General features: G+C 42.6%; 1 protein-coding gene and 1 pseudogene across 4 annotated transcripts in view; one reads left to right on the top strand and one right to left on the bottom strand.

Annotated features, from left to right (window-relative positions):
* Tnrc6b (trinucleotide repeat containing adaptor 6B) overlaps nucleotides 1-26,112 on the bottom strand; it is a 234,678-nt gene that overhangs the window by 185,155 nt on the left and 23,411 nt on the right. For all 4 annotated transcript variants that reach the window (XM_036208071.1, XM_036208074.1, XM_036208072.1 and 1 more), the window contains exon 2: nucleotides 884-958. The gene's annotated coding sequence lies outside the window, so the exon portion shown is untranslated. The remainder of the gene's footprint in view (nucleotides 1-883; nucleotides 959-26,112) is intronic.
* LOC118596947 lies at nucleotides 7,464-8,759 on the top strand (annotated as a pseudogene).

Raw genomic sequence — 26,112 nt, 5'->3', positions numbered from 1 at the left:
AAAAGAAATAGCTAAAACAAGAACGCAAAAAAGCTTATACTGTAGACATATTTTGCCTTCCTAAAAGGATGAAAAATATTTGGGGCTGGAGAGATGGCTCAGTAGTTAACAGTATTTGTAACTCTTACAAAGGACATACATTTGGTTTTCAGAACCTACATGGCAGCTAATAGTCATCTGTAACTCTGGGTTGATACAGCCTTCATAGGCACTACATACATGGGCACAGACATATATGCAGGTAAAACACCCATATACATGAAATAAAATAAACTGTCAGACATGGTAGTACACATCTTTAATCTGAGCATTTGGGAGGCAGAGCTAGACAAATCTTTGTGAGTTCAAGGACAGTCTAGTCTACATAGTGAGTTCCAGGACAGCCTAGTCTACATAGTAAATTCAAGGTCAGCCTAGTCTATATAGTGAGTTCCAAGGCAGCCAGGGTTATGTAGAGAGACTCCTGTCTCAAACAAAAACAAAAACCACAAAACATAAATGTCCTTTTTCAAAAGAAATGAAATCCAAACTTATACAATTTATTTTTTAAATTATCTATCTGTAAGAGTGTTTGTCTACATGTTCATCTTTGTACCACATGTGTGCCTGGTGCCAGAGAGACCAGAAGAGGGCATTAGGTCTCCTGGAATGAGAGTTACAGACAGTTGTGAACCACTGTAGGTACAAGAAGTTGAAGTAAGGTCCTCTGGTAGAGTAGTCAATGCTCTTAAATGCTGAACCACCTCTCCAGCCCCTAAATAAATCTTTTTTTTTTTTTTTTAAGGAATTTGAGAAAGAAGCCTTCCCATATATTTTCCTTCTTTTTAAAATGAAGACCTCTGATTTACTGAAGATGATTTAAAAAACAAAACAAAACACTTACCTTTGACAGTATCCTGGGGCAACACAAGCCTGAGACGATCAGTCTAGGTTACATTCAGTGCAAAAAGTCAAAACCCTGAAAAGAAAAAAATAACAATGAACCACACAATGTAAACTGCCCAGAAAAGCAGCAGAGCAGGCAATTCATCTGAATCCACTCTTTTATTTAGAGTTTGTTGGTAGTGGCCAACTCTGCAAACATCTTCCTCAAGCGTTCTTTCAAAGTTAAGTGAAAAAGAGTAAAATGTACATATAACACAAGGTGCCCAACACCCATTCAATAAAGGACAAGTTGTAATTAAAAATGTAAAGGCTAGGGATGAATCTCCCTGGTGCAGCACTTGCCCAAAGTGTGAGGCTCTGGGTTCCATCCTATCAACACAGGAAAGCAACAGTTTCTTGAAGTGAAATTAAAATCTGTGTTCAATCTTTACTACTTTCTTTTTAAACAAATTGATTTTTGATTATTATTGTGTACATAATGTGTTCGTGTGAATGAGAAAAAGCATGCAACAGTGTTCATGTGGAGGTAAGAGGGCAATTTTCAGAAGTCAGTTTCTCCTTCCACATTGATTAAACTCAGGTTGTTAGGCAAGCACCTTTATGTGCTGAGCATCTCTGTTGTTGGTTTGTTTGTTTGGTTGTTTGTTTGGTGATAGTATCTCCCCATATGAACCACAACAATGACCATCACAGCATGATAACCTTAAGGGTTCAATAGTGACATGCATACTTTGGCAGTAACCAATAGCCCTTTAATTGATCTTAAGGCCTGCTCAACAAAAGGAGAAGTCATGCTGGGTACTGAAAACTAGCCAACTATTTGGAGCTAGTAAAGTCATGGATCTTGGGGGAGAACCTTCAACTGCCACTTTACCAAACCAGCAGAATCCCTAACTACATTCTAAATATTTATCCCATACCCACAGTTAAGTGTACCACTCACTCCTCATCAAAGAAACTTTGCTTTGTAACTGATGGAGACCATTATTACAAAAAAAAAAAAAAAAAAAAAGCCACAACCAATCAAAATGCAGAGAACAAGACATTATGTGATGCCCATTACCAACTGATACAGCTACAACACAATGAGGCTCAGGGCTCACTTCAGAAGACAGGCTGGAAAGAGCATAAGAGCCAGAGGAACAGGAAGTTTGCTTTGAGATTGTTTCTCCCAGAAATGTCAGAAAGGCTACATCCCTTAAGTCCCATCAATGTGAATCCCTAAACCAGGTCTGCACAATGATGATACTAATGTCATACTAACACAGGGGTGGAGAAAGCTCTCAGAGCCTCCACCTAGACATGGGCAACTAGGGAATGCTGAGAGTAGGAGAAATGACCTTCCCCTGGAAGAGCGCCATATAATACCAAGTGGACCACCCTGAGATCACACACATATGCAGCTAATATTATGTGTACTGAGCAGGTTGTATTTACGTATTTAGGAACACACACACACACACACACACACACACACACACACACACCAATAATTAAAGACAAAGAAGCCATAAATTTGAGAGCAGGGGGGCATGCATAGAAGAGACTGAGGGAGAAAAAGAGAAGGTGGAATTGTGTAATAATTTCAAAGATTAAAAGATTTTTAAAAAGATAGTGTCTCCTATATAGCCTAGGCAGGCTAAGAACAATCCTCCTGCTTCAGTCTCCCTAGTGCTAAGATTACAGTGTGCCACAATGCACAAACAAATCTTCACTATTTCCTACTTTATTTGTTCTAGCTACCTCAAAAATACCCAACTGCCCCTTTGATGTCTCCATCTGGATGTCTCATAACCACTAGACTCAACTTAACCCAAACTCTGTCTTCACCCTGACTTAACTACTCCTCTCTGTCTTCAATATCTTTACCAAGGCCCAGACCAGAATCTAAGCTTATCTCAAGTAATCCCACCTTCCCCAACCCTTCACACAAGCTCATCAATAAGTTCTAGCATTTATGCTTTCAAATTTTGCTCCTCAGATCCACCCACAGTTCCTCACTTTCACTGTCATTATCTCTTCTCCCGAAGGCCCTGTTCCACTCTTGCTCCTCCCCAATCCAATGCCAAATAATGGTTGGCATGATCTCTTCAATCTAGTTCACTACCAGCAGCTAGTAAATGCAGGGCTGACTTTATCTTCTGATGACGAGTCTCTCTCCTGCTCAGAATATACCTCCTGTTTGTGTGGAGATCGGCAAAACAAGGGTCAGTGCAGGTTGTCAGGGAACTGTCTCCATCTGCAAGTTGTCCACTTTGTTCCACAACCAATCTCATACTCTATGAGAGGACATGCCATTCCCCATGGTTATATACTATAAGGGATAGTTTTAGGTACCCAGTATGTCACAATGGTTGACGTGGTACTTTACTGAATGAAAGAGGTACTTTACAACACTGTTTGAATCAATACACCAATGGTATTACACACAGAATTAGGACTATCTTACTTACTCTCTCATGCTCCTACTATACACACTGTTGTTACAAAATCTCAAAAGCAAACTGACCTTTGTGTATGCTGTGGCTTAAAATGAGTCAGTATCCCCACATCCCCCAAGAGTGAGTAGAAAATTTCTTAATAAAGAAAAAAAATAAAGTAAAAAAGGTACTAATCCTCTCCTTAGAAATAAAAAAAAATGAGTCAGTAAGTATCCACTACCTTTAGTGCAGATTTTTAAAAAGGAACTGTCAGACCCATTTCTGCACTGTGCATTCCAACTTGCATCTGGTCTTCTTGTCCATCACTCATGAACTAATTGCTGCTGAAGGCCGTTTGCTGATTTGATTCCCTTCCTCTCCTTTGCCACTGGTGTCCCCTCCAGGGCTTTCCCAGAGCCTCCTCTGAGATTAACTCTGTTATATTGGTACATACATGAGTCTGTCTTCTTTTCCCAACAAGAGCTCCCTGACAGCAAAGACTGTTTTATACATCTTTGAATTTAGTGAGCAGATGTCCAACAAGCATGTGCTGAAGTGAACCCCAACTGCATCCCAGGAATTTAATGTTGGCATAATATTGGCAGTTCCCCATCAAATGGCACTGAAGAAAGTTAAGAGAGATGGCTGCACCTCCCCAGACAGATTTGGTCCTCCTGGAAGACTCAGGGTTATATAGTTACATGTGACCCTTGACACTTGGGACAGATTCTTAAATTTGTTGTCAGCCTCTGATTATCAAGAGAACAACACTGTCTCATTTTAGCTCTCTATTCTGATTAAAGTTTTTTTCCCAGACTGACTCATGACTCTTCTCTTGATCAGTCTAAACTCTACACCAATGTCACAATGGTATAGCTCATTATTACATATGCTCTTGATAGATAACTTCAGGTGGAAACTGTAACCAAGTCCTTTGTTTCACCTTCATCTTGGACACTCACTGACACTTAGCTAGGACAAAAAAGACACTGTGACAGAGAACAGACAAGCAAGGGAAACTAGGTAACTTTCCAGGTGCTTTTTTTTCCTTAGAAGTAACAGGGCATCTCTGCACTCCTGGGTCAAGTGACTGTGCCACCTTGGCCCCCAAGTGGCTGAGGTTACCTCTGTGCTCTACCATGCTTGGCTTCTAAGTATTCACCAACTGTGTTTCTCAAAAAAGCCTCTTTACTTGATCTGTGTCAAGTACATACATACTGAAGACAAGCATAAACACTGATTCTAAAACCAACAGCTTAAGTTATCTACAGTAGTATTTCCCTTCTAAAAGATAAATACCAGGAAAACTCCTTCAAACGACGATTCTGAAATGCTCAGAAGTAATCTAACCCTATCAGCTGGTCATGCATTGTCATGGTAGTAAGCTACCAACCACTGCAGTTTCTTCCACTCTCTTAAAGAGCAACCAGAGGAATCTTGGAACTTACAATGAGAACCTGCAGACCTCGGACTCATCCATCCCCAGGTCTTGCTAAACTGAAATAGACTACAGTCAAGTATTTAACTAAACTCATATGATATAATTACAGCTAAGTGTTTCCTAGAGAATATGGCACGGTGAAAGACATATATATTCAACAAATGACACTTACTTTTCTAGTATCACCTCTGATATGACAGGGTTTTAATTTTCAAACTCAACTATTCAGTGTGATTCAATTTAATTCTCATTTAAAAACTCGAGCAGCACAAAAAAAGCTCTTCATCACTCGTCTCTCCCTCACCAGCCTTCTCACTTCTCACTGCTGTCACCAGAGCTATCTAGTATAGTCTTGAAATGCAGACTGTCAAGGAATACACTACACTCCAGCACTGTAAAATAAAGCATATCAAAACACCAAAACAACAAAGCCCAGGCTGGCCCCACCTTCCTCTGTAGGGGAGAATGACAGAATTTCTGATCCCCTTGTTTCTACCTCTGAGGTGCTACGGATTAAACCCAAGACTTCATTGGTTTTTGTTTGCTTGTTTGTTTTTCTGAAATAGGATTCTCTGTGTAGCCCTGGCTGTCTTGGAACTCGCTCTGTAGACCAGGCTGGCCTTGAACTCAGAGATCCCTGCCTCTGCCTCCCAAATACTGAAATTAAAGGTGTGCACCACCACTACCACCAACACCGCCACCACCACCACCACCGCCTGACTGAATCCAGGACTTTGTGCAAACTAGGCAAGGACTCTACTGAGTGAGCTATATCTAAAATGCCTTATTTTTGTGGGGTAATTTTGTTGTTGTTCTTCTCTTTCTTTCTTTCTTTCCTTCCTTCCTCCCTCCCTCCCTGCATTCCTCCCTTCCTCCCTCCCTTCCTTCCTTTCTTTCTTTTCCAGGGATAGCAGTGTGAGAGACAGGGCCTTCCTATGTAGCTCAGGCTAACCTCAAATGCCCTTGCTTCATCCTCCCAATTACCAGGATTATAGGCCTGCGAAACTAAACACTTTAAATGAGACACAAATGAGCCTGAGAACCATGACTGCTACGCTGATGGCAAAGGGCTATCAAGCTGTCCAGGGTGGACTGTGGCTTTGAAGGCCTTTAATCCCAGCACTCAGGAGGCAATGGCTTGTTCTAGTGCAGGTCTTATATAGGCAGCCACAGCTGCTATAGATTTATGAGTACAGTGGTCCTGTCATGTCCAGAAGACATTATTTAGCACTGTTTACCAACTTGCTGGGTGGTGGCAGTGGTGGCACCGCACACCTTTAATCTCAGCACTTGGGAGGCAGAGGCAGGAAGATCTCTGTGAGTTTGAGGCCAGCCTAGTCTACAGAGTCCCAAGGCAGCCAGGGCTACACAGAGAAAACTTGTCTTGAAAAACCAACACCAAAACCTAAACAAAACAAAATGTCCAATGGTGGTATCTTAAGTGAAGCTGTACATAGGGAAGTACAGAACACCAGCAAGGAGAGTGGAAAGGTCTTTCCAGGCCAGTTCTATGAGAGGACAGCTAGTCCAAGTAGAAAAAAAGGTTATCTACTAACTTAAATTCCATAAATAACAGCAGAATCCTGGGAACACAGGCTGAAGCAAGCAGGAGTGTTTAGCCACCCAAACACAGGGTTTACTTTGCCCCAAGATTTGGAAATGTCACCTTCACAGCTTCAATTTAGGTCAATATTTTAGAAATATTCAGGCCTGCCCATTCCTAAACACATTATCTGTTGTGGAATATTAGTTGAAGGTGTGTTACATTTGTTTATACTGTGGAACATTTGTTTAATGATGCAGAGATATGTTGAACTCTTTTATGTTGCATTTGTTTAACTCAGTGAAGCTGAGTTACTGTGCCTGTCTAAAACCCCTGATTGGCTTAATAAAGAGCTGAACAGCCAATAGCTAGGCAGGAGAGGAATAGATGGGGCTGCCAGGCAGAGAGAATTAATAGAAAGAGAAAAAGAGAAGACAAAGAAGTGAGAAAAGGAGGAGAGGAAGATGCCAGGACCAGTCACCAAGCCACATAGCCAGACATGGAATAAAAAGGAAAGAAAAGATATAGAGAAAGGTGAAAGCCCAGAGGCAAAAGATAGATGAGATAATTTTTAAAAAAAGCTGGCTAGAAACAAGCCAAGCTAAGGCTGGACATTCATAAGTAAGAATAAGTCTCCTTGCATTTATTTAGGAGCTGGGTGACAGGCTCCCATAAGAGTAAAGAGCAAAGACTAAAATAAACAAAACAAAAACCCCCACTACACATAACCCTTTAGTCCTAAATTCTGTGCTGGTGTCCCTTTTTCTCTGCTACTCATATTTGCTGAAAAAAGTTTTTCCTTTAACTTGAGAGTCTCACTATATAATCTAGGCTGTCCTTGAACTTGTGATCCTCCTCCCTCAATTTCCTGATGCAAGGGTGCACCACTAAATCCAGCTTTGAAAACCCAGCTTATAGCCGGGCGGTGGTAGTGCACACCTGTAATCCCAGGACTCGGGAGGCAGAGGCAGGTGAATCTCTGTGAGTTCAAGGCCAGTCTGGTCTACAGAGCTCGAGATCCAGGACAGGCTCCAAAGCTACAGAGAAACCCTGTCTCGAAAAACTAAATAAATAAATAAATAAATAAATAAATAAATAAAATAAAATAAAATAAAATAAAAAATAAAAAGAGGGAGAGAAACATTTGTTCGTTTCCAGCTGCAAGAAACACACCATGTCTATTCTCAAGATCCATGCCCGAGAGATCTTTGACTCCCAGGGGAACCCCACTGTTGAGGTTGACCTCTGCACCTCAAAAGGTCTCTTCCCAGCTGCCTTGCCCAGTGGTCCCTCCACAGGCATCTATGAGGCCCTAGAACTCCGTGACAATGATAAGACTTGATACATGGGGAAGGATGTCTCAAAGGCTGTTGAGCACATCAATAAAACCATCGCACCTGCTCTGGTTAGCAAGAAACTGAGTGTTGTGGAACAAGAGAAGATGGACAAACTGATGATTGAGATGGATGGCACTGAAAATAAATCGAAATTTAGTGCAAACGCCATCCTGGGAGTGTCCCTGGCTGTCTGCAAAGCTGGTGCCGCAGAAAAGGGAGTGCCCCTTTACCATCACATCGCTGACTTGGCTGGCAACCCTGAAGTCATCCTGCTTTCAACGTGATCAACGGCGGTTCTCATGCTGGCAACAAGCTGGGCATGCAGGAGTTCATGACCCTCCCCATGGGGGCGTCCAGTTTCTGGGAAGCCATGCATATTGGGACAGAGGTTTATCACAACCTTGAAGAATGTCATCAAGGAGAAACACGGGAATGATGCCACCAACGTGGGTGATGAGGGCCGGTTCGCACCTAACATCCTGGAGAACAAAGAAGCCCTGGAGCTGCTGAAGAACGCAATTGGGAAGGCCGGCTACGCGGACCAGGTTGTCATCAGCATGGACGTGGCTGCCTCTGAGTTCTCCGGGTCTGGCAAGTATGACCTGGACTTCAAATCTCCTGATGATGCCAGCAGGTACATCACGCCTGACCAGCTGGCTGACCTGTATAAGTCCTTCATACAGGACTATCCAGTGGTGTCCATCAAAGACCCTTTGACCAGGACGACTGGAAGGCCTGGAAGAAGTTCACAGCTAGTGCAGGCATCCAGGTGGTTGGGGATGATCTCACAGTAACCAACCCTAAGAGCATTGCCAAGGCTGTGAGTGAGAAGACCTGCAACTGCCTCCTGCTTAAAGTGAACCAAATCAGCTCTGTGACGGAGTCGCTGCAGGCGTGTAAGCTGGCCCAGTCCAATGGTTGGGGCGTCATGGTGTCCCATCACTCTGGAGAGACTGAGGAAACTTTCATCACTGACCTGGTAGTGGGACTCTGCACTGGGCAGATCAAGACTGGTGCCCCATGCCGATCTGAGCGCCTGGCCAAGTACAATCAGATCCTTAGAATCGAGGAAGAGATGGGCTTGCAAGGCCAAGTTTGCCGGCAGGTACTTCAGGAACCCCATGGCCAAGTAAAGTGTGTGGAGATCCCTGGAGCCACCGGCTGCTTTGACCCTGTCCCTGATGTCAATGAGGCGGTTCAAAGTTGGTCCAGAGCTTGTCTCCCCCATGCCACTGCTTCCTTAGACGTCCTTAGACAGCTACACCTGACCACCTTGAGCCTGCTGGAAACCCTAGCTTTGAAATCACGTGATTGGTCTGAATCATTGTTTCTGTCACCTCACTTCCAAGCTAAGTGTCTGAAGCCCAGTGTAATCTTTAGGGTGGCCGCAGGTAAGATCCCTGCCCCAGCAGTTCTACATGCAAAATAAAAGACTCGGTGACCCATTAAAAAAAGAAAGAAAGAAAAAAAAAAAGAAAACCCAGCTTGTGTTTGTAGTTCCAATGTCCTTATCTCCTTTCAGAAATGTAGCCACCAACTTTGTGCTGACTTTCTTACCAACCTCGAGAACCAGATATATTACTGCCTAACTGCCAATAGACTTCTCTACCTCCTGTGCTCAGGTCCCTAAAACTCAATGTAACTGCAACTCAAACAGCCTGTGCCCCACATGTATTCTCCCTCTGCCTCATCTGAAATGCAGTCATCCCACTCAAATCAGAACTCTGGCAACATCATCAGCTCCTTCCTAGCACCAAATTCTACTAATTCTAATCTCTAACATTCCAGTGTTTTTTTTCTTACCTGTGTCTGTTCCACTGACTTAATCTGTTTTTACTAGTTTTACTCCTTTTTAAAAATTTATTTTCTTATACTCAATACTTACCTACCTCAAATCAGAATGACATTTAGAAAGTACAAAATCTTGACTAATATAATTCCACTCCATGCTATACCAGGTCCAGTCCCTGCTCACCTCTCTGGGTTCGTCTTACAATGCTACATTGTATTCTGTTTCCCTGGAGCACCCACAGTTTCATGAGCCTCTGTGTAAGCTATTTCCTCTTAGAAGCACCTAGAGGCCAAACTTCTCAACTTGCAGATAGATGCAGACTTAGGCAATCTTTTCTGTGAAATCTCTGACACCATCTCATCTCACAGGCAATCTGGATGTGCCCTTCCTCTGTTAGTAACTGTACAGGCAATACTCCCTAGGCTTGTTTATGTGTGGACTACAGGGATAAGCATCTGTGTGGTGTTTGAATAAGAATGGCCCATGGCTCATATATTTGAACACTTAGTCACAGGGAGTGGTACTATTTGAGAAGGATTAGGAAGTGTGGCTTTGTTGGAGTAGGTGTGGTCTTGTAAGTGTGTCACTGGGGATGGGCTCTGAGGTTTCAAAGGCCCAAGCCAGGACCAGTGTAGCTCTCTCCTGCTGCCTGCACACCACCAACCATGTCTGCCTGTGTACCACCATGCTCCCTGCCATGATGATAAAGGAGTAAACCTCTGAAACTATAAGCAAGCCCCAGTGTGGAATATTCCTTTATACTGTGTGAATATATGTCACTGTAATTGGTTTAGTCAAGAAGCTGACTGGCCATTAGCTGGACAGGGTAAGGTTAGGGGGAGAGCCAAACAAGAGAATGCTGGGAAGAAGAAGGGCAGAGTCAGGAGCCACAAACAGATGCTGAGAGAAGCAAGATGGGCATGCCATGCTGAAGAAAGGTACCAAGCCACACGGCAAAGCATAGACTGAAAGAAAAAGTGGGTTAGTTCAAAATGTAAGAGTTAGCTAATAACAAGTCTGAGCTACTGGTCTATCATTTATAATTTATATTAAGTCTCTGAATGGTTATTTAGGTAGCTGCTGCTGAGACTACGCCCCAGTTAAATGTTTTGTTTTATAAGTGTTGTCCTGGTCATGGTGTCTCTCCACAGAAGCTGTACACTAAGACAGTGTGCATCAGAGAGTCACTTACCACTTCACCGGTGTCATTAAATGCAATGCCAGCCCAAGTGGCGTTCTCACGAAACCCTTTTGTGGGATAAGCACGTTTTTTAGGAAAAAATAACGTCAACTCAATACAATGTTAAGAGCTTAGTCATAAGGATTCTACTCACTCACATCTTCTTTAAAAAGCATCTTACAGCAGGGCAGCATGCTATTCCCCCACGGTACTTGAAGCAGTAGAGGAATCTTTGGCCCTGGTTTGGCAGAAACCTAGAACTTACTGCACAGATCAAGCTGTCCTAGACTCACAGACAGCCAGGTGTGGGAAGCAGCAGTGATGCTGTAAAATTTTAACTTTAAAGTGTCAAATTTACTCTTCTATCTGGGAAATCAGGGAAGGCTGCCTGGTACAGGAGGGCAGTTTAAACCAGGAAAGATTAGAAAGACAGGTATCCATCCACCTTGGGCTACTAAGCCAGTTTGTTCAATTGTTAGGTCCTCCAGCCTGCCTCCAGGACAAATGGTCAATTCTTTAACAAAAGGGCTTGAGAAAATAAGGCTGCCTTCTGAAAACCTAAACTCAAGTCACTGTAAGTCTCTTGGAGGTAGGGGCAGTATTGGTGGGCGTATAAGTACTACACATAAAGAACAGTAGTAATTCAACTCAACCAGCTTTTCAGAATGTTTGTGAAGTACAGCATACTGTGCTCATCAGCTTTCTGAGAAAGAGACAGAAGTCAGGTTTCATTGTAACTGCTGGTCACATAAGAATGTCTTATTTCATTGATTTGTCAGGCCTGTTTTGAGGGAGTGTATGTATGGATGTACGTGTGCGTGCGTGCGTGCGTGCGTGCGTGCGTGCGTGCGTGTGTGTGTGTGTGTGTGTGTGTGTGTGTGTGTAGGTCAGAGGACAACCTTGAGAGTTATCTTAAGGGTCACTGTCTACTTCCTTTGAGACAGCGGCCTTCATTGCCTGGGGCTCACCAGTTAGACTAGCCAGACAATGAGCTTCTGGGACCTTTGGTCTTCTATTCCCTAGTGCTGGAATTACAAGCACACATCACCATACCCAGCTTTAGGCTCTAGGGATTGAATTTAGGTCTTCTTGCAAGAACTTTACTGACTGAGCCATCCCTCCAGTTCTGACATTTTTATGTTTTGTTTTTTTGTTTAGAGGAACAGAGTCTTACTATATACCCTAACCTCTCACCTCACATTGTGTAGCCCAGGCTCGCCTAGAACTAGCAATCCTCTTGCCTTAGTTTCTCAAGTGCTGATTACAGATGTCCACACTCATATCTGGCTCAGCAGAATGTTCCTATAACCCATTCATAATGAGTGAAGAAAAGTCTTTATTCTTTTTCCACACTGCACATTTAATTGTTTACTTGAATTCCTTGAAGCAAGGTTTGATATGTGAACCAGGATGACCTTCAAGGTCACAGTAGTCTCTTACCATTGCTTTCCAATGCTAAGATTATGGCATGAGCCATCACAACAGGCCATTGTGGGGGGCGGGCAGGATATGAAACCTAGGGCTTTGTTCATGAAAGGTAAGCACTTTGCCAACTGGGCTACATCCTGACCCCTTTCTTTTTTGAGAGGCAGGTCTCACACAGCCCAGGATAGCCTCTAACTCATGGTGATCCTCCTGCCTCAGCCTCCATAGTACTTGGATTGTAGGTGTATGCCATCATGCCCAACTGTTGCCAAGTTTTTAAATGTACACTGTTTCTTAGATAAATCAGTGAGGTGGACATTGATATGGATGATAACAATGATGCAAATAATTATGAACAACAGTTTATACTACACTGGGCATAGGATACCTTGAAAATCTTGAAGAAATCTCACCTAATGCATAGCCTGTCACTTACATCATACGTAAAACAAAACAAAAACAACTAAGAATTAACTATGTAACACAGAAGTTTACAAAATGCTCAGAAAGTGGAGGGGTGTCTTAGGGTTTCTACTGCTATTAAGAGACACCATAACCACAGAAACTCTTTTTTTTTTTTTTTGGTTTTTCGTGACAGGGTTTCTCTGTGTAGCTTTATGCCTTTCCTGGAACTCACTTGGTAGCCCAGGCTGCTCAAACTCACAGAGATCCTCCTAGCTCTGCCTCCGAGTGCTGGGATTAAAGGTGTGCACGACCACCGCCCAGCTCACAGCAACTCTTATAAGGAAAAGCATTAATTGGGGATGGCTTACAGTTTCAGAGGTTTAATTCATTATCATCATGGAGGGGAACATGGTACCATGCAGGCAGACATGGTGCTGGAGAAGGAGCTGAGAGTTTTACATCTTGATCCACAGGGAGCAGGAGGCTGAGTGCCACACTGGGCATAGCTTGAGCATATGAAACCTCAACACCCACCCCTATAGTGAGTGACACACTTCCTCCAACAAGGCCACACCTACTCCAACAAAGCTACACCTCCTAATAGTACCACTATTAGGTACTAATGGGTCAAACATTCAAATATATGAGTCTATGGAGGTCATACCTATTCAAACCATCACAAGTGGCAATCTATGAATCCTGCAGGAAAAGAAACTGTGACTCCAAGTGAAGTTGGTAGAATTTAAAACAATGGTCCTCAAACCTATTCATCTCAGGATCTCATTTCACCCAAAGAAATTACAGAGGCCTCCAAAATGGTTTTATGTTATTACAATTATCAATATATACCACACTAAACAGCTAAAAGTCTGAAGCATTTATATATTTGTTAGTTTATTAAAAGATACCAACAACAAGGCCAGGAACATAGTCCACACCTTTAATTCCAGCACTCAGGAGGCAGAGACAGGCAAATCTCTGTGAATTCTAGACTGGCCTGGTCTATACAGTGAGTTCTTGTCCAGCCAGGGCTACATTTTTTTAAAAATAATTTAAGTTTATCTTATGTGCATTGGTGTGGAAGTGTCAAATCCCCTAGAATTTGAGTTACAGACAGTTGTGAACTGCCATGTGTGTGCTGGGAATTGAACTCAGGTCCTTTAGATGAGCAGCCAGTGCTCTTAACCTCTGAGCCATCTCTCCAGCTCCAGGGCTACATTTTGAGATTCTTGTCTCAAAAAGAGAAGGAAAGAAAAAGAAAGCTACCAACAATAAGCCATAACATTTTCAAAATTCAAATTATCTTTCAAAATATTAATAATATGAGGAAGAACCAGTGTCTTATGTTTTGGCAAGGGTCTTTTAAGCCTGGCTTAAAGAAACGACTGCTGAACACTAATATGTACTTTTACTCTTGGTACGGGCAGTAGTGAATGTACTGGATCCTTTGGAAAATTCTATCCTGCTCCCAGGAAAGAACAACTCAAAAAGGCACACTGAAGCCCAGTAGAAAATAAACTAGTTGAGACCTGGAGGACGCCCTGAAAAACTCTGATGTTAAGTATGCTGGCTAGTTTTATGTTAACTTGATATAAACCACAGTCATTTGGGAAGAGGGAATGTCAAATGAGAAAATGTCCTTACTAGATTAGGCCGAGGGCAAGCCAGTGGTCTATTTACTTAGTGATTGATATTGTAGGATGTGCCACCCCTGGGCAGATGGTACTAGGGTGTATAAGAAAGCAGGCTGAGAAAACCCTGAGGAGCAGGCCAATGACAGCACTCCTCCATGGCCTCTGCTTCAGTTCCTGCCTGAGTCATCAGTCCCCTGGATGATGGACTACAAGCTGTAAAATGAGATAAACTCCTTCCTCTCAAGGCTGCTTTTGGTGATGGTATTTACCACAGTAACAGAAACCTGTACTAAGACAGTGAGCAAGGGGATATCCCTGGGCCACAGGCTAAGAATCATGTAAAAGGTACTGAGCAACAAGAAGGAAGTGTGTGTCCAGTGGTACAGCCTAACATCTAAAGGCAGCTCGACATCAACAAAGCTAACTCAGTCCCTGGTAAATCTCACAGCCCAAGAATGCCAGGGCAAGGCAGGGTCACACTGACAGCACCATGGGCCAGCAAGAAAGTCTCTGGCATGGCAGCCTCTCTGCCTTCACTGCCTTGAGCAGCATTCCCTGAAGGCCATGTCAGGTTTTCCTCTCTAGAGCCTCTCTAGAGCCTCTCTGTTCTGCTGTTTGAAGCTGCAAATGGCTTACCAGCAAACTGCTTCGCCACACTTCCTGCTGCTGTTTACGAACTGCAAAATCCTCCCCCTGCTGCAGCCTCAGAGTCTTCAGACATTTCTTGATCTAACTGATTTCAAAAGCAAATTTAACATCAGCCACGTAGCCAGTTTTTCCTTGCGAATGATCATTTGAGTTTGCTATTCTGTCCCCCGTGCATCTTGAATGCTGTAAAAACCGTTCCTGGAGCATCGTATGTCACTGATCTAGTTGCCATCAACAGAAAATATTTTCTTCATATTTTGTGGAACAAACTAAAATCGTTCTGGATGTGGTTTGCATACAGTCCATCTTTGGCCAAAACAAAGATTTAAATTCCAGATAAACAGAGAAAGTGGGGTGACCACTTTGGCCACCGGAGAGGTAAACCGTTGTACTAGCAAGTCCGTGTTTGAGAGTATGTATTTCAATTTCCATCACGATTAGAGTTCTGAAACTATTCTGCCACAAACACAGTCCTATTCAGTTAAGGTAGCAAGTTCTCCGCTAACAGGATTTTAAACCCAGGAGAAGTTCTGAAGAAACAGAAGCCCCTTTGGGTCTTTTAAATGAAAAAAGTAATACACAAAAATAGGAACTGACATCAATCTATAAAATACAGTTTTTCAGGCCTTTAAATTTTTTTAGTAAATATATTCAGTGAGGCTCCTTAACAAGACAGAGTAGATTTTTGTTTTGTTTTGTTTTTTTTGTTGTTGTTTTCCGTATATGCTTCAGAGTGAGCCCAGGGCCTTGCACAAAAACAGATCATTTTTAAGTCAAAATGAAACTAAAACTTCAAAAGATATATCTGATACTGGGAATGTAAACTAGATGATTCAGACCAACTGCCCTGCTAAGGACAGCCAGAAAATCTGGATAAAACATAAAATAAAAGCCCCGAAATTAGAGAAGCACTAATAAATCAGTCAAGAATTACCAAATATAGAAGCTAGTTCCAGGAGCTGGAGACGGTTCAGTCATTAAGAAGAGCACACTCTGCTCTTGCAGAGAACTCGCGTTAGGTTCCCAGCACCCACATCAGGCCGCTCACAGCAGTCTGTAACTCCAGCTCCAGGAGATCCAACACTTTCTTCTAGACTCCATAGGCATCTGCATTCATGGCACATGCTCACACACAGATGCACACATATACATGTAACAAAAAGAAATCTTTTAAAAAACCAATTCTAGATAAGCTACATACTGAAATATGAAATATAAATAATGTTTGCAGAAAGTATTATAGAATAATGCTTTTTAAATGTAGAGATACCAAAGAAATTTTCAAGACAAAATAAAAGCTACTGATTATTAAAAACAGATACGGGCTAGAAATACAAATCAGTTGTACTGGGGTGGAGCTTACCTAGCATGCATGAAGCTCTGGGCTACATCCCTAGCATCAAAGAGAAATCAAAAAGACAAAATACAATAAAGTTTATTATTATCTTTGAATTAAATTGATGTGACTTTTGTCCTTTGACACTCTCAGCTGTGACTATCCCAAATATTCCCAGCAGCAGAACGGTAAAAACACTGTGGAGTGTTCACACAATGGACAACCACACAAGTTTAGACATAAAGTGAAGGCCACAAAACATTAGTGTATCTTGAAAGTACAGTGACGAGATCAAAGGAATACACAGCACATGGCTTCAAATGTATTCACATCAGAAGTGTTTGTGAAGTAGAAAGGAAAATGAAACAGAAGAAAATAGTTAACCTGTGGAGAGGGGCAGAGATTATGATTGACAAAGGTTACAAAGGAGCTGCTGGGTTACCACAATGCCAAAAGAAGTGATCATTTTAAAACAATTCACTAAAATTTACATTTGTATTTTACACACTTTGGGTGGAGGGTGCTAGAGATTTAACCTGGTGCCTCCTGCATGTCATGAAAGCCTTCCACCACTGAGCCCTTTTGCAATTTCTAATCGTGTGATATACTTTACAATAAAAAAGATTCAAAGCAAAACAAAAACAAAACTTACTTCTTGAAGCATGGGGCAGATGGATGACAAGTTTAAGCCTGGGCAACTTGGTGAGACTCTGCCTCAAAGCAGAAACAAATAAATGTAGGGTAAGTGGATGTGTGGTAAAACTCTACAGATTAAATCACAGAACCCCAACTCTCCAACAGCTGGCTGAGCCCTCCCTTCAGGTGCCCGGACCTTTGCCACTCAGCTCTTTCACAACTAGCCTGCCACACTCACTCCCACCCATGTGCTCCTTCACTTTTAGTCACAACCGAAAACCATGTAGGCCTAGCAATCATGTTCCAGCCAGGGTCTTTCCTACTGGAAATCTTTCCAGGAGGGACTGAGCCAGACTGCCTTGTCCAGATTCCAGATCTGCCATTTTTCTAGCTGTGTGGCTGTGGTAAAAGGCACAGAGGTGAATGCCTTTAGTCCCAACACTCAGAAGGCACAAGTAGGCAGATCCCTGAGTTCAAGGGCAGCCTGGTCTACAGATCAAGTTCCAGAACAGGCAGGGATACACAGAGAAATGCTAAGGTCTCAAAATATAACAAACAAACAAACCAAAAAACCAAGAAAGGAAGAAAAGCAAATAAGATGAGATAAAAGCATTACACATCTCAAGGAGCAGTAGTGACGGTTAAACAGGTAGACGGCCCACAGCAGTAAGTCAAGCCCTGAACTGTATGGACCCAGGTCAGAGGATAAGTGGAACACTATCCTCCAAGCATAACGGCCACTACCATCGTAATCAGAGCAGCTGTGATCACCTACAAGAGACCCTCAGCAGAGATTCCAGCCACCAGTCCCTGTGCCCTGATCCCAACTGTATGTACTCTACCCCAGCTGGACCTGGTCTGGGGGCGCTAGGGTATAGCGGGTTGAATGTGAACAACTGTGGAGAAGTTGTCATCCTCGTTGGGGTGAGACTTTTGGTGATGCAACTGTTCTGGAAAGCTATCCATGCTTTTATAAGCAAGCCCAATAAACTAGCTTGTTGACTAAGCTAGACTTAGGTAGATTATTCTGTTCTTATTTATTTATTTTTATTTATTTATTTATTTTTTGAGGCGGGGTCTCACTATATGGCTCACAACTGTCTATAACTCCCGTTTCAGGGATTCTGACACCCTCTTCTGGCCTCTGGGGCACTGCATGAACAAGGTGTACAGACATACATGCAAGGCAAAACACCCATAATACATAACATAAAAAATAAATAAAATCTCAAAAAAATTTAAAAAGAATATAATCTAAAATTTCTATCTGATGTAGTCTAAGATAAGACACTCAATTTTGGTTAAAAATGTCATAGCATGAAAATGTCTAATTTTTACTTCTGGACATTTTTCATTTGGCTAACTTGTGAATTACATAATGTTAAACAAATCCTTATATATCCATTAAAGTGCATGGCAATAGTATTCATACTTAGGAATGTAACTGTGAAGGACAAATACTGAGCAGGAAGCTAGCTAGCTACTACTGACACTAACTCCCACACACTTTTGAGGCTAAACTGCAAAACTATGCTGAGTAAAGGAAGCAGGCTTGAAATATTACATCTTACATAGTTCCACTGCTGTGATTACAGAATCAGAACATGATAGAAGTTTCTCGGGGTAGGGAGTAGGAACTAAGATAGACAACCCTAGAACAAAAGAGGTCATTTGGGGCGAATGGAAATGTTCTGAAGTGGCACTGTGATGATTATACAGCCTGTCAATTTGCTAAAATCCAAGGTGGGGTTTTCTTCATGTGTTTTCTTTTGTTTGACAGAGTTTTGCTATGTAGTTATGGCTGGCTTGGTACTATGTAACCGCAGCTGCCTTGAACTCACGGCAATTCTATCTCTGCCCCCTTTGTACCATGCTACCCAGCCCTTACAATTTTATTTTGTCGGGGGTGTTCGTGTGTGAGAGTGTGCATGTGCGGAAGCCAGAGGTCAACCTTGAGTGTCATACCTCAGGAGGCTGGACTTGTACTTTTGGAGACAGGGTCTCATTGGGAGGTGGGGACTCATTGATTCAGCTAGGCTTGCTGGCCTGGGAGCCCCTTGGATCCATCTGAGCCTTCCCAGCTCTGGGCTTACAAATGGTGGACCACACCTAGCTAATTTACTTTCATCCCTCTGAGCACAGCACTCACTCAGTTCTTTATACTTTACTAGGAAGCACTTTACCAACCAAGCTTTCTAAACTGTTTTTAATTTTATACCTAAAGGGTGAATTTTATAGAATGTAAATTACATCTCAATGAAGTAGCTTTTAGAAATTGCAAAAATTAGCTGGGCAGTGGTGGCGCACACCTTTAATCCCAGCACTTGGGAGGCAGAGGCAGGAGGATCTCTGTGAGTTTGAGGCCAGCCTGGGCTACAGAGTTCCAGGATAGACCCCAAAGCTACACAGAGAAACCCTGCCTCGAAAAAAAAAAAAATTGCAAATATTTAATACTCTTTTAAAGCCTCCTGTAAGTCTGATAGCCTCAAAATCTCACCTACACATAAGAATGAAGTACAAGAATTCAGCTTTTAAGGTAAGTTAAAACGGCATATATTAAATACCAAACAACCCCAAACTTCAGCTGACTGTGTAACTCAATGGTGAAGCATATGCCCTAAGGGTGCAAGTCCCAGCACCAAAAAAAGAAAGTGAAAATAAATAAGCCTAACCAGAACTTCCTTCCTCCTAGCTATCTTCCAACCCGGGAGGCTAACAATGAGGTTGAGAAACAGGCTTCCACTGTCATTCACCATCCTACCTGTACACTCTAGCTCCATCTTTAGTTGTAACTACAAGTGCAAGAGTGGAAAGAGTTTAAAGGTCTGCTTTCAAGTAGACGCCACAGAACGCCCCCTCTCTTGGGTTTTCCCCAGACAGCAAACATAAAAAAAGGTAAATAATGCAGGGCTGAAGAGATGGCTCAGCAGTTAAGAACCCTGGATGTTCTTTGTACAGGTTTTGAGTTCAATTCACAGCACCCATATGGAGAATCCCAGGGGATCTGAGGCCTTCTGGCTTCTGTGGGCACCATGAACACACATGGTATACAGACATGCATACATGCAAGCAAAACACTTATATACATAAAATAAATAAAGATTTTAATAGAAAAAGGTAAATACAGAAAGCATAATATGTAACAAGATAAAAGAACAATGACTGGGGCTGGAGAGATGGCTCAGAGGTTAAGAGCACTGACTGCTCTTCCAGAGGTCCTGAGTTCAATTCCCAGCAACCACATGGTGGCTCACAACCATCTGTAATGAGATCTGGCGCCCTCTTCTAGCCTACAAGTATACATGCTGTATACATAATAAATAAATCTTAAAAAAAAAAAAGCTGAGTGAAGTCTCCAATTGTGGGCACCAAGGGCTATAAAAAAAAGAAAAGAACAATGACAAACACACCATAAGCAGGATTTCTAAATAGGACTCAACCCTTAAAAAGTATCTTTTACACCGGGCAGTGGTGGTGCACACCTTTAATCCCAGCACTCGGGAGGCAGAGCCAGGTAGATCTCAGTGAGTTCGAGGCCAGCCTGGTCTACAGAGTGAGATCCAGGACAGGCACCAAAAAAACTGTACACAGAGAAACCCTGTCTCGAAAAAACCAAAAAAACAAAAAAACAAAAAAAAAGAAAAAAGAAAAAAGAAAAAAAAAGTGTCTTTTACACCAACAGTTTTCAACCTGTGGTCAGGACTTTTTTGATGGATGAACAACCCTTTCACAGGTGTCCCCTTAACCCTTCCACAGGTGTCCCCTTAGACCATCAGAAAACACAGATATTTTAGAACAGTAGCAAAATTATAGTTATGAAGTAGCAATGAAAACAGTTTTATGGTGTGTGTGGGGGGGTGGTCACCACAACATGAGGTACTGCATTAAAGGGCTGCAGCATTAGGAAGGTTGAGATCCACTGCTTTACAAAAATGTACTATAGTACTTCAGTTAAATTCTATAAGTTCTACACTACCATCCAATTAGTCGCTGAACTGAAATTGCCAAACTAGATACTGCTTAAAGTAGGTCACCTGCCAAGCCATCGAAGTATTTGGTAATGCAGAGATGGTCTTGAAAGTTATCTGTCCTGAAGTTTGACTTGGACAAAACAAGTGAAACTACACTGGTTGGTGTCAACTGTCAGTTGTATTTTATTCACACAAATCTCATTTTAGATTTATTTCAGATTCCACAAAGCAGAAACAGCATAAAAGACATGTAATCTCACTTCTTATATGTTTAGAAAACACCTGGCCTGTTTCCTGCCTTTGGACTGCTCATCTACTGTTGAGTTGTCAAAAGCCCCCTAGTATTCATTCTGTCTTGTCTTGTCTTTCTGTCTTTCTGTCTGTCTGTCTGTCTCTCCCCCTTCCTCTCTCACATGTGTATGCGTATGTGCATGTGTGCTTGCATGTGTGTGTGTGTGTGTGTGTGTGTGTGTGTGTGTGTAGATAAACAGAAGCCAGAAGAGGGCTCCTATAGCTGGAATTACAAGCAGTAGTGATCCACCTGGCATGGGTGCTTGGAATTGAACCTGGATCCTCTGCAAGAGCAATAAATGCTCTTTAACTGCTGAGCATCTCTCCAACACCGAGATTTTTTTTTTTTTTTTTTTTTTTGGACAGGTATCTTTAGAATTGGGTTAGAACTTAGGTGATACAGTGGAAGGAATTCTCAGCAGTCCCAAAAAGTCTCTCCTCTTGGTACATGTCTTCTTCTACTGTTTTCCTAGAACACAATTATGATCACAGCTACCAAAACTACACATTTAGTCTTGGAGCTGAAGATAGTTCAATGGTTAAGAAGACTAACTGGTCTTCCAGAGGGCCTGGTTTCAATTCCCAGCACCTACATGCTGGCTCACAACTGTCTGTAACTCTAGTTTCATGGTACCTGAAGCCCTCTTCTGGCCTCCTCAGGCACTAGGTACACACATGGAGACAAAACACTCCTAGTGATACATGGAGACAAAACACTCATACACATAAAATAAAAATTAGATTAAAAAATTTTAAAGTAGTCTGGCCATATTTATATTTTTCTAAGACAAGTCAACTCATTAAAGTATAAATACTTTTGGTTTGACATGAGAGGGATACAAGGGGGCTGCCATGTATGGAAGGCCTTGGCTACAGTTACCTAGTGATGACAAGGATGAGCCCCTGTAATCATCAATGGCATCTGCCTGGTACATAAGGGTTAGGGGTTAGTTCTTGCAACCTTTGTTACTGTGGCGGGGGGGGGGGGGGGGGGTGTTGTTTATTTGTTTGGAACTCACAGAGAATCACTGCAGAGCCTAGGCGGGCCTTGAATCTGCTATGTAGCCCAGATAGCCTCAAATCTGCAATCCTCCTGTCTCAGCCTCCCAAGTGCTGGCAGTACAGATGTGTGTCATCAAATCTAGTTTGTTATCTTTGTTTTATTTTTCATTTCCCCATCAAGTGGGGAATGTCTGGTACTCACAGAAGGTACTCTGTAAATGTTTGCTAAAAAAAGGAAGTGTGTGTGTGTGCACATGATAACTGACTGTAATCGCAGATCCCTCCTGCTGGAATCCAGACTTGGTTAAGGGTAACTTGGTGCTCAGTCAGAATCCTTCACATTTCACAGCCTTTCTTATGAATAGGTATGGCCACAAGATGTAGCTTTGGCCAGTGAGATGCACATTTGACAAGGCACACTGAGAAGGTGAAGTGGTATTGAGGATGAAGAAGAGAAATGAATGGCCTTACCACCATCCAGAGATGTACACCTAAGGATGAATTAAAGGAACAGGCAGCAACAAGCTGTGGAGTTTCTGCATTTGCCTTTCCTTTACTACTTACTTCTCAGTTTTCTGATGTGCAAGAGAAATATAAATCTCAATTAGGCTAAAGCAAAGTTATACTTTTCACTATAAATTGTCTAATTTATTCCTTCTTGGTAAAAGCACATGCAAGTGGGAAAAAAAAAAGTTTGAGGCTGCTGTAATAAGCCAAAGAACATTTCTTTTTCACTAACACCACGGTGGTCATCTGCTTTTGTGGTAGTGTAAGTGGTAAGGACGGACTCCTGGAGTATATGATATCATTAACTGACAACACTCTAGCTAGCAGCTCAGCAATGATTTAAGATGTTCTAACCAAATCAAAATGTTTGGAAAGAGTGTTTATGCTTAAACACTCCAACACATATTTCATTATCATCAGCAATAAGACCAACTAAAACAGATCAACATCCATGCTCATATAAAGTTAGCAAAAATGTCTTAACTACATGAAGTGGTAATCAAAACTGAGTGAGAGGAAAATGGGGACATTTCAGAAGGCACCTGCACAAGGCAGCTATTCAGACTGCATTTTAAACTCCCATCTTGTCAACTGTGTTCCACCGTCACCATCTGGCTTTGCATGAGCTGCTTTATGATGTGATGTTTGGGATTTTATTTTTCATTTTTTCATGTTATATGTATGGATGCAAGGGGGTGGAAGCTGGAGGTCCACTGAGTGTCTTTCCTCTATCATTCTCGACCATATTTTTTGCGACAACATCTGTCACTGATCCTGGAGCTCACTGACTTAGCCAGACTGACTGGACATTGAGCCTCTCCAGAACCCACCTGTCTCTCCCATGCACCCTAACACTGAAGTTACAGATGCACATGGCCACACCTGCCTTTTATATGGGTACTGGGGACCTGAACTGAGGTCCTTAAGCCTGTGTAACAGGTATTTTACCCCCAGCCCCTACTAATGTGATGTTGTAAAGAAGACACTTTAAGGAGCAGTGGCTGGGAAACTTGAACTCAACAAAGGGAAGTTGAGTTGTAGTTTACTCTCACTACAAAGGAATGAAAGGGAAGTTGTTGTTTAACCCCTCTACCTCCCAACAGGGTCTGCTGTGTGACTCCCTGGCTTGCTTACTCAAGTGCCCCATGAAAACAACTTTGTAATTGCCATGACACTGGCTATCCCTTGGCCTCATTTTCTCTCCCTTCACTTAACTTTTTTCTTAAACTTATATTTCAGTTAATCAAATAACCATTCCCATGAAGAAACTCTCAACTCTCTTCCAAGGTTCTTCCTCTCAAATACCACAATTCTGGACTCAGCAAGGTAGGGTTTTGTTTTGTTTTTCTCTCTTCTGTCTCAATGAGGAGTTCAAACCAGAGCCTCAAACATGTTAGCAAGTACTCTGTTCTGCTACACCCCCAGCCCCACAACCCTGGACTCAGGAAACTGCTCTCTCCATGCCAAGGGCAGCGATGAGCACTCAATTCAGCAGTTTACTATATAGTTTACTGTATAATTCAGTGTTTACTATATACTCAAAGTTACTGAACGGACACTCAATCTTTTTTTTCTCCTTTTTTATTTATTATATTTGTGTTTTAATTTTACACATCAGCCATGGGTTCCCCTGTCCTCCCCCCTCCCGCCCCCGTCCCAGCCCCCACCTTCCCCCCAGCCCCTCCCCTCCATTCCCATCTCCTCCAGGGCCAACACTCCCCTGGGGATTCAATTCAACCTGGTGGATTCAGTACAGGCAGGTCCAGTCCCCCCCTTCCAGGCTGAGCAAAGTGTCCCTGTGTAAGCCCAAGGTTCCAAACAGCCAGCTCATGCACTAAGGATAGGTCCGGGTCCCACTGCCTGGTGCCTCCCAAACAGTTCAAGCTATTCAATTGTCTCACTTATCCAGAGGGCCTGCTCCAGTTGGGGTCTCCACAGCTTTTGGTTCATAGAGAAAAACAATGACATCATGAAGTTTGCAGGCAAATGGATGTATCTAGAAAAAATCATCCTGAGTTTGGTAACCCAGACTCAGAAAGACAAACATGGTATGTACTCACTCATAGTAGGAGTATATAAAACAAAGATGACTAGACTGCTACACAACTCCAGGGAGGCTACCTAGAAAATGGGACCCTAGGAAAGACACAGGGATGGCCCAATGACAGAGAAATGGATGAGATCTACATGAACAACCTGGACGACAGTGGGAGTAATGAAGGGCAAGATTGCAGGGAAAGAAAGCTTAGGGGAGCAGGAGATCCCAGCTGGATCAAGAACAGAAAGGGAGAACAAGGAATAACAGACCATGATAAATGAAGACCACATGAGAACAAGAAGAAGCAAAGTGCTAGAGAGGTCCCCAGAAATCCACAATGATATAACCTCTGTAGACTGCTGGCAATGGTCGAGAGAAAGCCTGATCTGACCTAGTCTGGTGATCAGATGGCCAAACACCCTAAGAGTCGTCTTGGAACTCTCATCCAATAACTGATGAAAGTGGATGCAGAGATCCTTGGCCAGACACCAGGTGGAGCTCCAGGAGTCCAACTGTCGAGAAAGAGGAGGGACTGTAAGAGCGTGAATTGCTGAGACCAAGATTGGAAAAGCACAGGGACAAATAGCCAAACTAGAGGACACTCAATCTTAATCAGTACGGCTTTCCAATTCCTCATTCTCCCAGGAAGCTATCCCCCTTCCTTCACCACACCACTCTCCTTGGTCTTTCAGCTAACACTGCTCCTTCACCGAGAACTAAAAAGCCACAGAACTAGTGGCCTGTCTTCTACTCCTGACCAGTTCTGAAAACCTGACCAGATATGTATCCTTCCTTCTTCCTTTTTTATTATCCTCCTCCTTCTAAAGAACATGGATACTCCCGGCCCTCTCCTCATGAACTTCAGTCTTGCAATCAACCATCACTTACTTAAGTAATGTCTTAGAACATTCTCCTCTGCAACTCTGAAGCTCAAGAATGTCTCCTCTAGGCCAGCCTGGTATCACATACCTGTAATCCAAGCAGCTAGGAGGCAGAAGCAGGATTGAGAGCCTGAGGTCAGACTGGGCTACACAGTTAGATCCTGTCAAGAAAAGGAAGTGGGGAGAGTGGAGAAGAGCTATCCATAAGAGAGGGTGAATACGAATTAATGAGAATGTTCACTTGGGGAAAATTTCTTTGGCCCTATATCACCTGCAGCTAAAACTCTTTCTCTGTTCCCTTCACAGACAAACTGCCATGTTAGAAGTCTGCTACTATTTGCTCTTTCTCACCTCCCATGCACACTCTGTTCAATGTGGTCTAGCTAGAATTCTGCCTCCATCTCTAGCAACACACAGGCTTTCAATCCAATGAACGGCTCAGTCCTAATCTAGTAGCATTACGTTCTGTGAATTGTTCCCTTTTCTTTAAATGATCACTCTGCAATTCATTCAATCAAAAAGCTGTAACAGCAGCCCTGGCCAGGCACTGCTCCAGGCACTGGCTGGAGATGCAGTGGCTTCTGTGATCCTTCATTCTCTCGATTTTCTGTCACGTTTCTTATCTCTTCTCTCTTTCTCTCCTCTGACCCCATCCCTAAACTTTAACAATAATGCAGAACTCAGTACCAAGACCCTTTGTACTTACTCTCTCATTCAATGGCATCCTCTACTCCTGTGGT

This window comes from Onychomys torridus, chromosome 16 (assembly GCF_903995425.1).
Source record: "Onychomys torridus chromosome 16, mOncTor1.1, whole genome shotgun sequence".
In the NCBI taxonomy this organism is placed as follows: domain Eukaryota; kingdom Metazoa; phylum Chordata; class Mammalia; order Rodentia; family Cricetidae; genus Onychomys; species Onychomys torridus.
This window is presented reverse-complemented; position numbering and strand designations above follow the sequence as displayed.